This window comes from Choloepus didactylus, chromosome 13 (assembly GCF_015220235.1).
Source record: "Choloepus didactylus isolate mChoDid1 chromosome 13, mChoDid1.pri, whole genome shotgun sequence".
NCBI classification, from domain to species: domain Eukaryota; kingdom Metazoa; phylum Chordata; class Mammalia; order Pilosa; family Megalonychidae; genus Choloepus; species Choloepus didactylus.
This window is the reverse complement of record NC_051319.1, coordinates 10,131,943-10,146,291: the sequence shown is the minus strand read 5'-3', so window position 1 is coordinate 10,146,291 and position 14,349 is coordinate 10,131,943. Positions and strand designations below refer to the sequence as shown.

The following is a 14,349-nucleotide window of genomic DNA, read 5'->3' as shown; positions in this document are numbered from 1 at the left end:
GTGCCTGGCACCTAGTAGATTCTCAATAATTTTCAACCATTATTTTTAAATGCCACTGGGGAATACATAAATACATCTAAATCTGAGTGCTAATCATGTGCTAGAGACTGTGTTAAGGGTTTGCAGGCCCCTTGCTTCATTTTGTCCTCACAGCCACCTAGTAACAGGGAGCACTCTTACTATGCCCATTATGTGGGTGAAGAAACAGTTTCTGAGAGATTAGATAATTTGCTTAAAGCAGTGGTGGAGCCTGGATTTCAAGGCAAGCTCTCAGAGCTGCAACTCTTGGTCCAGGAATGCGGAGGAAGGTGATTCACGGGGCTAAGTCTAATTGTGGGAAACCCGAGGCTGCCCACGTCAATCGTGTCCTGCAAGACTTAACGACATGGTCTACAAAGGGCTGCAGTCAGTGCTCCCGGCTCCTGGAAATCAGGTCTAAAGAAGCCGATGGAAAGAGTGTATGCCAAGATTCAAAATGTTTCTTGAGTGGTTTCCAAAGATAAGCTTATGGAGGATTTAAATATAAATGGGGGCTCTGGGTGGTGGTTACTGTCCTAGTTTGCCTGGGCCACTGTGACATATATCACACCAGGATTTGGCTTCAACAACAGGAATTTATTGTCTCACAGTTCTGGAGGCCAGAAGTTCAATATCAAGATACTGGCAGGTCACATTTTCTCTGAGGCCTGTAGCATTTTAGCGGTGGCTCAGTCTCTGCCTCTGTCACGTGGTGATATCTCCTTCCTTCTCTGGCTTCTACTTCTGGCTTCTCCTCACTGTGTCTGAATTTCTTCTGCTTATAAGGACTTAGGATTTAGGCTCACCCTCATTCAACCTGGCCTCATCCAAACAGGATCTTCAAGGTCCTTTCTACAAATGAGTTCACACCCAGGCAACGGGGGTCAGGGCTTCAACATTTCTTTGTGGGAGGCCATGATTCAGTCTACACGGTTACACTCAATAATACACTGAGCTGTACACTCATGCATCATGTATTTTCGGTATATAAAATGTTTATTGACAAATGTTTGCTTAATCAAATAATTAAATATTTCAACACAAAGGCCCACAAAAACGAAGTGGGGACCAAAAATTGCAGGTTCCTGGCAAGCTGGATGTTTCAGAAGGATGGCGTTTTCATCCTGAATGTCTGAATAAAATGAAATGTACACAATCCATATAGCATAAAAAAACTGGAGTTTGAGTTAATAGAGTTGAGATTAGGGCATCTGGTTTGCCAAAAGGAGAACAGTTGCTTTGTTTGGGAATATTTTGAATAAAGTAAGAACACTTAAGTTTTACAGCCATATTCATTGTACACATGCTTATATGAATAAATGCAAAAACTTAGCAGTTAATTTCTGGTCTTGCCTGTCACAAATCTTAAGTGCTTCGCCTGTCTGACACATACTCAGACAAGCCATCTGTCCTGCATTTGAATTTAATCATAGACAATGAATTTTAAAGCTCTGTTATTTGCCAGACATTGGACAACTAGGTGCAAGATCTAACTTTTAGAGGGGAAAAAATATGTACATAAGGCATGACTATGAATTAAAAGCAATTTGACTAAGTAAATTGTAAATCTACCATAATCTTGCCCAGCTCTCTTTACAGCCCAGCTTGTTTTGTGAGTCCTGGGGAAACCAAATGAGACAAAGTTTCTCTCTTTTGCTCTCTGGTCCTGTTTCCTTGGCAACCATAATCTTTATCTCTGCAAAGATGGAGGACTGCAGAGGAGGCGAGGCAGTTGGAATTTCAGCAAAGTCTCTCAGTAATCCTTTCCTTATGTTATCAGATAATTTGTTTTGTTAGGAAAAGTTATTTTACACCCACTTTTTAGATGATGCTGGGAGTGTTTATTAGATAGCTTAGAAAGGCTGGGAGGATATTTTTTTCCCCAAGAGATATGCTAATATTGTAACCACAATGAAAACTAAGTCTGCCTCTTGGTGGACAAGGCACCTGCAAAGTGAGAATTAAAACCTCTCTCTTTCTGAGGTCCTGACTAATATATAAGCAAGCTCTGAATTGCAAACACCCCAGCCTCCCCTCAGCACCCCCACACACATTCAGGCTGAGGCATTGTTTCCAGGAGAACCATTTTGAGAGAATGAATCTTGGAATACTGAGAGAATTTGTATGCTCCGAAGGGAAGGAAGATAAAAAGAAGGAAAATGCAGAATGGACCTTTGGGGAGATGTGTCTCTTCCCTCCACTGTGGTCCTTCCTGAAAGTCCACCTATAAGAGGTTGAGGAGGGTCAACTCATGCTCCCCCTTTTAAAAAAATTATGCTGATAATATATATATATATAACATAAAGTTTCCCATTTGAACCACTCTCAAGCCTAAAATTCAGGGGTGTTAATTACAGTCATGTTATGCCAGCATCATTACCATTCATGCCAAAACTTCCAGTGCCTTCTTTAAAAATGGCAATACCTCAGCTACATTTGGGGAGCTGTTAGTCGCTCACACTTTCATGTGAATCAGGCCAGAAGGAAGGATGGGTGGGAGGTTGGGGGTCTTGACAGGCTGCATCAGGGAACCCCAGATGTGCTTGCCTGCGTGTGGCCCAGGTACTTGGTCCTATGTAGGAGAACACTAGGAGGGAAGAGGTCTGTGGGTGCAGGTAGCAAGTGGGAGAACAATGAAAAAGGCGAACTTTGACTTCAGAAAGTTACCATGGCCAGACTCCACATGCTAGAAAGAGAGAAAACTCTTCCTCTGCACTCAAGTGTCCCAGGACTCAGAATCAGGCTTGGGAAATAGGGTCATGTTGGCTCACCAGGGAACCCAACCACCAATTATAAGGTCGCGGCCAGGAGGATATGTGGCCCACATTGCAAGCAACCAACTTACAACTTATGCTGTCAGAACCAGCTTACTCATAAGTTAATGACAGTCTGTATTCTGGCAAATAACTCCACACAAATTTCTGTACTCACAGTGTGAATGTTGATTCAGAAATTTATATTTCTACACCCTTTTTTCCCCTTCACAGTCTTGGGTGTTTGTAATTTAATTCCTGCAATGTATTTTTATTTTCCCTTTCAGGTGTTTCACTGGGGTGGAGAGGTAATATATTAGTGGCAGTTTGGGAGCACAAATATTCATAGGAGACTACAAATTCATTTCTTCATTCATTTGTTTATTTGCTGGAAAAAATGATTAAAAACAACCAGGGAATTGATAGTAATCATAGATGGAAATGTAGAAATGTTCAAGAGAGACAAACCAAACCATTTGGGAAAAACAAGGGCTGTTTCAAAAAGTTGTACTTGAGCTAATTAAAGATTGATGGGAGGACATGGCAGGTGAACTCACTGCCCCGCCCCCCCCCCATGAGGGACATGACTCCCAGGGGTGTAAATCTCCCTGGCAACATGGGACATGACTCTCAGGGATGAGCCTGGACCCAGCCTCCAGGGATTGAGAATATCTTCTTGACCAAAAGGGGGAAGAAAAATGGAACAAAATAAAGTTTCAGTGGCTAAGAGATTTCAAATAGAATTGAGAGGTCATTCTGGAGGTTATTCTTATGTGTTATATAGATATCCCTTTTTAGTTTTTAGTATATTGGAATAGTTAGAAGGAAATAGCTGAAACTGTTGAACTGCAACCCAGTAGCCTTGATTCTTGAAGACAATTGTGTAACTATGTATTTTAACACACTGTGATTGTGTGATTGTGAAAACCTTGTGGCTCACACTCCCTTTATCCAGTGTATGGACAGATGAGTAGAAAATGGGGACAAAAATTAATTGAAAAAGAGGGTGGGATGGGATGTTTCAGGTGTTCTTTTTTTTGGAGTAAAGAAAGTGTTCAAAATTGATTCTGGTGATGAATGCACAACTATATGATGGTACTGTAAATAATTGATTGTACACTGTGGATGATTGTACGGTATGTGAATATATCTCACACTTATTTAATAAAAAAGGATAGTGGGGAGGGAGCAGAGCAGTTAACGTGGTTAACGGCAGGTTCTCCTTGCCAGCTGTTGGGCTGGGGCTGCTTTCCTTGCGCTGCTCATGTCCAGGCTCCTTTCAGCTGCAGGAGGCTTGGTGGGGAAAGGGGGTGGAAAGGGGTGGGGTTGGTACGGAGGAATGGTGACTGCAGGGTAGATTGCTGGGTGTCCGTTGCTTCCAGCAAGCAAGAGAGCAAGGCTGGGAGGAGGATGGGCATAGGGCAGTGACTGCCAGAATGGCCTCCGGAAAGGCACTCGCAGCTTCTCTTGCCCTCTGCGAGCCACGTCCACTGGCAGAGAACCCTGAGGTGCTGAGGTCTCTGGGTTGGCGCCGCGTATGTGCTGACATTTGACATTTTGTAAGTTCCCAAAGGCTGGATGATTAACTGTCAATAGTAGATCCTTTTCTACCCCTGAGAACAAGTGATGGGCATGATTCTCCCCTTTTCATTTCTGAGAATGTTTGTAGGTGCTTCGTCAGAACAATAGAGGAAAGGAGCCACTTTCAAGGTGAGAAAGGGCTGCTGGGATTGCTCCTGGGAACCAGAAGCAGAGAGACGGGGAGTCAGAGAGAGAGAGAGGAGGAGATCTGCCCATCTTGCCTCTCTCTGGGTTCAGCGTGCCCCACGAATGGGGCACAGGTGGGCCTGGAAGGGCATCGGAGAGTCTATGGTGGGCATAGCAATTAGTCTCTGCAAGTGGCCACACTGGACAGATGCCTCAAGAGAACGTAAGGTAAGAGAGGTGGAGTAGACAGAGAAGCTTGTGCTCAATACAGGAGCCCCACTATCAAAGGGGAAGAGTTAGGGTTTAGAAAACATGTTCTCTGTCCTTCCCCCTCTCCTTCACAGGGGTCAGGCTGGCACAGGGAGGTCTGAAAGCTCTCCCTGCCTTCTCTGGCTCTCACCCCTTTTTCTTCACAGGCAGTTCTCCCTATAAATCTCTTGCATGTCTATTCCATCTTGGCATCTGTTCTCGGAGGATCCAAACTAATGTGGGAGGGTTACAGCTGAAGATTAAGGTTGCAATCTCACCCTTATGCAAGCGATTTCATGTGTGGGAAGACAGATGTAGGTGCAGGTGAGGGCAGGTGTTTAGAGGGGCTGAGGTTACCCCAGGGGCCAGCTTTTAGCACCCCACTTTCAGACAGATAGTTTCTTCACTTTCTGTTTATGTTTGGGGAGATGATTAAATGTTTTTCAAAATTTCTTAGCATTTGGCACAGCTGCCTGAGCATAGTAGTATGATTGTTCTGTTCACAATGAAGCCGTGATTTTAGGAAGAATTTTCAAAGCATCCCGGCATCTAACAACTCATAAAATCTTGGCGGTAATTTCAAGGAACACAGCATCAGCTTATTTCATTTTGTTACAAGTCACCTGGGCAAAAGCTCTTCCTGACTCTGACCCATAAATGAGCTAATATCCAATTAGAACACTTTGGGTAATAGCAGTAGTGATTATCCTGAGATGGTTTATAAAAAAAGCCTTAAAGGTAGTGGCACTTCTCTTAACCAAACAAAACCATTATTTTTCTCTGTAGCTCAGATGGGCTATTTACTAATGTCTTACCAGCTCTAAGGGCTTATTCTCTGAGGAGGAAGTAGTATTGGTTTCTTTGAGAATAAATTACTCCTTTTATCTAGGGGTTTTAAATAAAAGGATTTGGGAGCCATTTAATGTGCATTTTAAAATAACATGGTTCTATAATAGCATCATGGCCAAGCACTTTCTGATCATTTTAAAAGCATGACTATTACATCTACTCAAAATTTTCCAGTGGAGACCTTTGAGCATGGTTATGAAATAGATACCGAGCACACTGAGTTCCACAGTTATTTCTTCTCCAGTTTTCTCTTTTTTATTTCAAACAGCTATTATGTTACTCAGGAGTTAAAAAAAAAAAAAATACACTGATTAAATGCATCTGCACGGACCCTCCTGCTCTGGAAGCAGCAGGAGTCAGGCACTGGTTACCTTCAGTTTATTATGTATCCTGACCCTTTAGCAAGAGTCTTTCTCAAGGTCAGTTTTCTGGTTCTTGTATATCTTTTTGGAAAATGACCAAAGGACAGTCCCTTGGAAAGGACTACAGACTGACGCCTATAGCTTGGTGCCGACAGCCAGGGCTGGAGAAGAGTCTGAGCCAGGCAAACTTTGCTGGTTACGGGATCTGCCTGCTTCAGGGTGCCTCGGCTGAACTTGAAGAGGGCAGGAAATGACCCCAAACAGTCTCTGAACTGGGGTCAAACTAGCCAGAGGTGTGTTCCCTCCCAGTCAGCACACCACATGGGTTTAGCCAGCATGGTTCTCTCTGCTCCTCCCTTTTCCGGACAGAGCTCTCCTGATTTCATGGGATAAGTACTGATTCCAGTCTAAGAATTAGAGTTGGCCTTGCATCTTGACTCTCAGACTATGCTTAATTCTTTGAGGTGACAATTAAAGCTCATTAATAAGCTGACACATTGTTTCCAGCACTGGGCTTGTCTCTGTGATTCACTTAAATGTCTTAAGGAAGGAGAAGATACCCTATTAGTCATGGGCCTCTCTTTTTACATCATAAAGTTATTTGGAATTTGATAGTTATCAAATGCTTTAACTAAGAGTCCTTTCTTTTGAAATGTTAAAAGAAAAAGATGATGTTAAACCTAATCAGTTTGTTGTCCTTGATCCAGTTGAAATGTTATTGAGGAGCTAAAATAAAATTGCTGACAACCACGTCTTGTTGCAAATTCATCCTTAGAATTTAACTGAAGGAGAAACAACAGATAATGAACAATGAGGGTTGGTTGTTTGCTTGTTGGCTTATTTGTTTGTTTTAACTCCAGAAAAAGTTGTCTGGAGAGTTTTCATGTTTTAGCTTGATAAAAGTATTTTCAAACTTCTTTTTATCAAAACCAAAATATCTAAGTAACTTGGGCTATTCACCTTATAGTGCAGTGCATAAAACTATATATGTTTTAATATTCATAAATCTTCAACTTGCCATTTAATTTGATATACATAATTTTAGAGAGGAATATTTTCCAGGGAATTTGAAGAAATATTTTTGGATGTGAGGTTTCAGAATTTTTGTGGTACCTATGGTGGGAGAGCCCGCAAAACTGCACCAAAGGGCCAAATAAAAAATGATGAGAACATGTTAGCTTGCTAGAGGGAGGTAAGTTTTTGAGCCACCCAGCCCAGCTTTTGAAAAACAAGACTCAAGTTCAATCCTCGGCTAAGCCATTTATATTTAACAAATTTTGAACTTCTTCCCTAAGTGGTTTGAAAAGATTAATTCATTGCTACAGGAAGCACACTGTTTCATTTCACATCCATGAAGATCATGGGCCAGCACCAAGAGCAGGCTAATGGACCTGAAAAAAAATTGGTTATCTGTCTAGACTGGTGGTTCTTAAGAGCTGAAGCTTCTCAGCCTTCAGGTGTCTATTAGAACCTTGAAAACTATCAATGCCCAGGCCTCTCCCACTCCCCCACCCCAGATACAGATTTAGTTGGTCTGGGGTCAGGTGCATGCATCTGTAAGTTTTTGAACCTTCTTAGGTGAATGAATCTAAGTGCTTTTCCCCTAAGCAATCCAAGCAGGTAGTGCCGGGATTGCAAAGAGGAATGAGGAGAGGGAATTTTCTCTACCTTTTGCAACTGAAGTACTCGTGCCCTGGGTTTATGGGTATACAGTTCAAGTTTGTGTGCACATGAGTGTGTGTATCAGGTAGGGGGTGGATGGTGGTGAAAGGTACATCAGTTATTTAAAAATTACTGTCTTCTTTTTGAAATTTGTGGTTGTTGCGAAGGGGGGAGTTCCTTCTTTTTTTTAATCTCTTTTCTTGCTACAGCACTCAGGGAGGACTAGCTCTTTGGGAACATTTCACAGAGAACTATTTTTCCCTAGATCAATTTAAGTTAGTTTGTTATGAACACCTAAGGAGAGCATTTCAGAACTACTATTCCATTCCCCATTCTCCCCTACTCTGGGCCAAGACAGAACGGGAACCAGATTTTTTAGTTTTAACTAGCTCTTTTTAGGAATACTTTGGGGAGTGTGCAGAAATACTGGTTTCTACACCATCCTAAAGAAAAACTGACAGGGTTTTTTGGAACAGAAAAAAGTTATAAAAGCTTGGATCTTAAACTGTTAAAAAATTGTCAAAATTCTAAAAGCAGAACTCATTTTGTGCAATGAATATAAGGAAAGAATACTGTATAGATTTTTTTTCCTTTTAAATGAAGAAAAGATTTGCTTAAGGGTTGCATACTTTTATTGGAGTACATCTGAATGTTTTACTCCTTTGGAGTAAAACTAGTACTTACCTGTTTCCAATTGTATTTAGCTTCTGGTTGGAATTTGAAAAAATGAAAACCCAAATAAAATAGGTGAAATTCCCTGACTATTCAGGTGAATACACACACACATACACACACACACACACACACACAGAAAATACTTTGAGGAAAGAAAGTTTATTCCTCATTACTAATAAACATATCACCTAGCATGGGACTAGATCTGTAATAGGGGCATATGCTCATATCAAATGGACTTAGGAATGTACTTTTACAATTAGAGTCAGTTCCCATCTTTAGGAATGGCTTATGTTTAAAAGCTGAAAAAAAATAATTATTTGAAATTTAGGACAGATCTTTCCACAGAGAGACTCCAAACGTGTTTGAATGGATGGAATCAGAAATTCATTGCCAGTTTGGCTTGGCTATGGCTAGAACTCGGCATCAACTCCCATAAGCATTATTTTACAGAAGTAAGGTCTGTTGGCATAGAGCTCAGATCTCTGAACTCCTTTCCTTAATTTCTTGGCAATGCATCCGATACAACCATTGTGGGGTTTGTTTTGTTTTGTTTTCTTTTTTTTTTTTTGGATTTTACAATAGGGATTTATTAACTTATAATTTACAGTTCTAAGGCCATCAAATCTCCAAATTAAGACATCAACAGGATGATACCTTCTCTGAAGAAAGGCTTCTGGCGATCTTGGGCTCCTCTGTCAGATAGCAAGGCATATGGCAGCGTTTGCTTGTCCTTCTCTCCTGGGTTTCATTGGAGGTTGGTCTCCTCTGTCAGGTAGCCAGGCACATGGTGATGTCTGCCTGTCCTTCTCTCCTGGGTTTCGTTTGAGGTTGGGCTCCTCTGTCACATGGGAAGGCACATGGTGGTGTCTGCTGGTCCCTCTCTCCTGGGTTTTACTGCTTTCAGCTTCTGGCTTCAGTGACTTCCTCTCTCAGCTACTCTGTGTGTCCTTGTGTCTCAGCTTCTCTGGATCTCTTAGCTTCTCTGGGTGTTTCTCTCTCCACCATTGTGTTTTGTAGCCCTGTCCCTGATGAATCTCCCTCACTGATGTGCCAGGAGCTATGACAATCAACAGTGTCTTGGGATGTAAGATGTTCAGTTAAGAGCTGATGCACTGGGGCAGCAGAGCAGGTGTGTAATAGGATAGCATGCCAATTATGTATGAAAACAAAGAGACCTATTTATCTCGGTAAGAAAATGAAAATGCAAAACATTTACCCAATTTAACTGGTGCAACTTGAGTGGTCTGTCTGCCTTTAAAAGCAACATTAATACTTATACAGAAGCTGTCTCTGAAGTACAAATGATATGATGAACAAACAGATGTGCCATTTATTATTAACTTTATTATAAATGCCTTGAACTAAAGTGATTGTGGAAGTGAATGTGTTCATATTTGTTTATTGATGAAAGTTGAGTGAATGAAAACATTTCTTTCTCAACCTGCTGTCTTCTTTCTTGGGAATTAGGCTTCTTTTCTATTTGGGCAGGCCTTAGGTCCTGAGAGTAAGGCAAGTGGCACTGTTGCTGTAGTAAGGACACCTGGCTTAATCTTATTTTCTTAACTTGCAATTACATAAACCTATGCCACTGGAAGCTAGTGTGCTCAATTACATAGTCTTTAATCTGGAATGTCTCTGCACATGAAAAACATTATTGCTTTAATTATCACCACACCTCTAGGTGGAACTGTTGGTGGAAACTCTGACCAGCATCCCAATATTACAGGTGAGGTTGTTGAAGAAGAGATACTTAGTGACTAGACTGCCTCTGTAACACCCAAACAGCCTGGAGGGAACATGTCAGCACTGAGGAGTTAGGTTCAAACTTTCAGATGCTGATCTGCGTTGAATGTTCAACAGCCAAGATTGTCGATGACCCTGTGGCACCCTGAAGCATTACGTCAACAATTCATTTAAAGGAAAATAATCCTCCTTCTGGCTTTATTGAGTATAAAAGAATGCAATTTGGGATGAGGGGAAATTAAGAACTTTCAAAGAGTTTTGAACTAGGTTCATGGCAGCCTGTTCCGAAAGAGCTAACCAGAGGAACAGAATTTTTTACTCTTGTAGCCAAGTTCATTGGTCTTGCTCTCCCATCCCTTAGGCCAGCAAGCCTTTTTTTAATCACAGACAAGTAGAACACACACACACACACACACACACACACACTCACACACACACCATTGCAGCTCCGTTCTGGCTTTGTAAATCTTTTCCAACTGACAGTTAAAGGAGACTTGCAATGCTATGATATTAAGAACTAAATTAGTTTATTACTTTATTATTATAAGTTTATCTTACTAGCCACCTAGTGTCTTTTCAAAGAGAGCTAAAAGATACACAAGGCATTTTGATGTGAGACTTCAGGAATGCAGTCTACATATGAGAAATGGCAGGTGCTGCTGGGTTTTGAGGGCTGCATCAAATATTGCAATTACTTACCAAAGGATACACTGGGAGGGGGATCATCTGGTGAAAAGTGCTGATGTGCAACGATGCTGTAGAGGGCTACTTATTTTATTCAAGTGGTGTGAAACACTTACATAAAGTGTCATTTTAAGCCTTGGTTACATGCAACCCAGGCTAGAGCTCCCTAAAGTTGAGGAGCTTAAGGTGAAGGGACCCTGATGAGTTCAGCTAGTCCAGTAGTCCTCAAGCCCCTCAGATCCTGTGCCTCATTTTTATTGCAAATATTTTGTTATTTTCCCCCTTTTGATTCCTAAAGGAAAATTGCTAGATAATTTAACACCCAATGTCCTCAAATCATTTAGATGCTCTAATAGTGTCACAGGTCAGGTTCCCCAGGAAACAGAATCTGAGGTGGCATTAGCAGGCAGGAAGTTTATCATTCAGACATGCAGGATTAGCACTGGGCAGAGAGTAAAGGAGGTAGGACTGGGCAGAAGGAGAAGTTGGTTTGTGCTGTGATGCCATCCCACAAAGGCCTTGGCAGATCCCACAGAACTCTGGAGCTGGAGTGATCCTGAAGAACTGTCCATACTCACAGCTCTGTTCCCCACCCTCCAGCTCCCCAGTGACCCATCAGTGGATGCAGGCTGCCTGGAGGCAGGGGTCATGGGCAGGCCCTTGGGACAGGTGGCTGTCTTCGTCTAGGAGAAATTGCCGGGGGTGAGGTAGGGGCCACTTGGCTTTGGGCTGTCATCGGTAATACCCCCAGCAGCTGCGGGAATGAGTGTTTCAGTCCAGAAGCTGGGGATCCGAGTGGAGCACCACAGAGTTCAGCACAAACTGTAACATAAAGAAAAATAAAAGGAAAGTAATTTATAATAAAAGCTCCTGTGTTTTAGGCATGACTGAAATAGTATGAAATGATATGAAATAGATAATTGTATCCATTTATAATGAATGGGTTTCAGCTTAAGAGAAGTAAGACAATATTCAACTGAATGTTGTCAACACTTTTTTCTTTATATTTAACATTTTGAAAAAGGGCGAAGTAAGTGTACTAATATCTATACATGAATAGAACAGTTACATATGTGGACAGATCTGTTGTCATCGGTGATTTATCAAAAGAGTGCTCAGTTCTTGGGAAAATTCCAAACAAAGAAAAGTATTTACATGTAGTGGTGGTATTCTTGAAAAATCCAAAGCATTTTAAAGCTGTGAAATGTATTCTGGGTTTATATGATAAATGGTGTTAGATATTAGGCTCAGATAATTATATCAGGCTTTTCACTTACTGGATTATCTGGGCATTTGAAATTTGGGCTGGATATGGGAACATTCTATGTTATGCAAACCATATCCCACACTTTGCAAGGTGCTTGCCACCCCTGACCCTACCCAGAAATGCTAGTAATGCCTCCCAAATCAGTGTGACAACCAAAAACACTTCCAAAAATTTCCATACTTCACCTGTGGTAACAGCCGTGCCTTTGAGAACTAAGTTACTTAATCCTCTTCTTCTCCTCTAAGCCATCCTCAAAACAGAGCTGTTTTCTCTTTTTAAGACTTTTTAAAGCCAGAGATGTGGCAACCTTCTTTAGGTCCCTCTTTCAACAAAGGAGTCCAAATTAAGGTGTCTACATAGCCACCTGCTCAAACAATCAAGACCAAAGTCACACTTGGGATCTACCTGCCTTGACTAGCTGACTTCCGGTGATGGTTAAGTTCATGTGTCAACTTGGCCAGTTTATGGTGTCCAGTTGTTTTGTCAAGAAAGCACTGGCCTGATTGTTACTGTGAAGACATTTCCTGGACTTAAATTATCAGTAAGTTGATTGCATCTATGACTGATTAAATCTACACTCAACTAAGGAGATTGCCTTTAACAATGAAAGAAGGCAATCCAGTCAGTTGGAGGCTGTAAAAGAAATGATGACTTCAGCAGTCAGAAGACAGAATTTCCAACTCTACTTCAGCCAGCCAGCTTCTCCTGGGAAATTCTTCGAAAACCATCATCAGAGTTCACAGCTTGCAGCCTACCCTTGGAATTTGGACTTGTGCATCCCCTCAGTCGCAGGAGACAATTTTTGTAAAAATCTCATAATATTTACAGTTATCGTCTGTCAGTTCTGTTTCCCCAGACAATGCTGACTGATACAGGTTTGGTACTGGAAGTGTTTCTTGAGAAGCAGAATCTTAAGAATGAGATTTCTGAATTGGTTTTGGGGTTTCTGGAATTGGTTCTCTAAACTGATTAGATTCAAAGGCACTAATGGCTCTATATAAGATGGCACTGATAGTCCCTGTCATGAGTTGGCAATAGAGACATGTAAAACATCACAACTCGATATGGCTACTCAAATGCTTACAAGAGGCAAGGCTCTGGGTGACAGTGTTTTTGACACCTTTACACAGTTTTGTGGAGTTAAAAGGTATAATGATGTGGGCTGGTTGTTCCTAAATATGCTGGATACAGTTATGAAAGAAAGGGATGAACTCAAGGTTTTAAATTTACCACTTAAGCACACATGAAGGATATGAAAGTTTCTGTGTGTGCCCTGAAAGAAAATCTTATTTTGTGTAGACACGGACTTGAGTTTTCTGGAGCTAGACCCAGCATTTCATTGTAAGAGTGGCTGAATTACAATGTAAAATAAATTCCCAACCTTGCAGGGTGTCTGCTATAAAGTGAGGGCATTGATTGGAAAGGAATGGGATCCTGAAAACTGGAATGAGGACATATGGGTTCATAGTGATGGCAGTGGGGACATTGAAACTCTAGATTCTGCTGAGTCTTTGCCAGATGAGACTGTAACCAGCCACCCAACTTCCAAACTTCCCTGAGGAACCAGCCTCCCCACTTCCAGTCTGCCATCAACCTCCACCTGAAGAGATTAACCCTGCTGTGCCTCATAAACCTGTAAACACCTCCTCTAAGGAAACAGCCCCCACACTTCTGTCTGAAGAGATTAATCCTGTTTCACCACCTGAAACTGCACTGGAATGCTCTGAGGCAGTTGGCTTCCAAGATACTTCTAAGTCTTCTTGTGACTCACCCACACCTCCCTCTTTCCTTCCAGACCTATAACTAGACTGAAGTCCCAACAGGCCCCAAAAGGTGAGGTACAAAGTGTAACCCATGAGGAGATACACTACACACCAAAAGAACTGCATGGGTTTTCCAACTTATATAGGCAGAAATCAGGGGAATACATGTGGGAATGGGTATTAAGGGTGTGGGATAAAGAATATAAAGTTGGATCTGGTTGAATTTATTGACATGGGCTCATTAAGCAGAGATTCTGGATTTAATGTAGTAGCTTGAGGGATTAGAAAGGGGTCTAACAGTTTGTTTGAGTGGTTGTCTGAAACATGGACCAAAAGTTGGCTGACATTACCTGAGGTTGAAATACCAGAAATGTAGATGAGGGAATGCAAAGGCTTGGACAGATTGGAATGTTAGAGTGGATATATCATGGAAGACCTGCTCACCCACCCAAGGAATGTCCAGAGGACACACCTTTCATCAGGACTAAATTTGAGAAACTAACTCCGTCATCCCTGAAGAGCTCTGTGGTTGCTCTTCTCTGTAGGTCAAATATTACTGTGGGAACTGCTGTCACTGAACTTGGATGCTAAAATACAGTGGGGATGATCAGATC

At 41.7% G+C, this 14,349-nt stretch overlaps 1 pseudogene; it reads left to right on the top strand.

The window, feature by feature from the left end:
• The first annotated feature begins 296 nt into the window (after window positions 1-296).
• The window catches only part of LOC119508421, a 37,734-nt pseudogene continuing 23,681 nt past the window's right edge, over window positions 297-14,349 (top strand).